The sequence below is a fragment of the Petaurus breviceps genome, unplaced genomic scaffold (genome assembly GCF_028583685.1).
Source record: "Petaurus breviceps papuanus isolate PSGF00001 unplaced genomic scaffold, PetGlider_PUasm1.0 90696, whole genome shotgun sequence".
Classification (NCBI taxonomy): Eukaryota; Metazoa; Chordata; class Mammalia; order Diprotodontia; family Petauridae; genus Petaurus; species Petaurus breviceps.
Genome location: NW_027187314.1, coordinates 7,117,197 through 7,118,982, shown reverse-complemented (window position 1 = coordinate 7,118,982; position 1,786 = coordinate 7,117,197).

Here is a 1,786-nt window from a genome sequence, read left to right as displayed (position 1 = left end):
TCTCTCTGTCTCTGTCTCTCTCTGTCTCTGTCTCTGTCTCTGTCTCTCTCTGTCTCTCTCTCTCTCTCTCTCTCTCTCTCTCTCTCTCTCTCTCTCTCTGTCTGTCTGTCTGTCTGTCTCTCTCTCTCTCTCTGTCTCTCTCTCTCTCAACAATCAGGGTTAAGTGATTGGCCCAGAGTGACACAGCTAGTAAGTGTCTGAGACACCAGATTTTAAGTCAGGTCCTCTTGACCCTAGGACCAGTGCTCTATCTACTGTTCCACCTAACAGCAAACAAACCATGTTATCATTTCTTGTCATATTTTCTTCATTTTGTCAATAATGATACCATGAGAGACTTTTTTAAACAGTGCCTTCCTGAAATAAAGACATGCCATGTCTAAAATACTTTAATCATCTGCCAGTTTAATAAGCTTTTCTGTTTTGGGTTAATAATGGGCAGTGAACGTTGGCCTCATTAACTTGAAAAAGATTGTGATTATATATGTATGTATGTATAAATTGATCACATTATTACAATGTTGCTGGATAATGTTTATACAATATTCAGTTCCAGCTATGAACTGCATTTTATAAAAGAAATAATATTTTAATTGTAACAGACTGTCATGTAAAATCAGGGAGAATTATAATTTTATACATGTTTAGAAATTATAGGTGTTAGAAGAAATAATTTTTACTTTGTGACATTTTCATAATGATACTAAAAATATTTGCAAAAGAGTCAACAGTATTAGAAAGATATGAAAATTCACACAATTATGCAGAACGAAGCTATGAGAAAATTATTAAATATTTTACTGGTTTTAAAGTGTTGCATGGGCTACATTTTAAATGTAACAAAAATCTCTAGATGTGAATTAGTTTTGCTTGGACTAAAGAAATTTCTTTATTGCTATTTATTCATTGGTAAAATATTTTTTGAACGCTTATTTTGTGCAAAATAGCATAAGATATACAACAACATATGAGATAACATTCTTCCTCTCCAGAGGCAAGCCAGAAAAGCTATGTATATCAATAGGAATGATACAAGGCAATGATATATGAGAGGTAGAGAAAATAAAGGTGATAGGATTTCAGAGATAGAAGAGACTCATTTGCCCTGAGTTGATTGGGAAACACTCCACTGAGGTACTGATATATAAGTTGGGCCTTGAACAATGTATGGTATTTTTAGAAGATGAAAACAGGGAGACCAACATTTTAGGCAGAGACTATCGTATCCCCACTCAATTCCATTTTCCATTCTACTAAAATGGTGTTTCCTTACCTCTGCTTTGATCATATCAATTCACTGGTCATAGGTACCTTAAAAGTATAACAATTCCACTTGATGCCCATTTTGCCCTAATCTACCCCTGAACCTTTACCTTCAGCAAAACAAACTTCTTTACCACCACTCACCTTACTTCTTCTGTGTCAATCTTGATGTGCTTTATACAAAAATCCTAAATGCTCTCTACTGCTGAATTTCTTCTGTTCTCTTACAATTCAACCTAACACTCACAACTTTTTTTACTAAGGAAGGTACAGACTCAAAGTATCATATGATGTTCCTGTTTTTCTCTCCCCTTCTGTCTTCACAAGTTACAATGATTTGTCTTGTGAATGTGAGAAAACTTTGGTCCTTTCTGTATCTTAAATTGAATCAGGTAAAAAATGTAAACAGAAAGAAAACAACATTAAGATATTCCTTCCTCCCCCCCTCCCTCCCTCCCTCCCTTTCTTCCTCCCTCCCTTCCTTCCTTCCTTCCTTCCTTCCTTCCTTCCTTCCTTCCTTCCT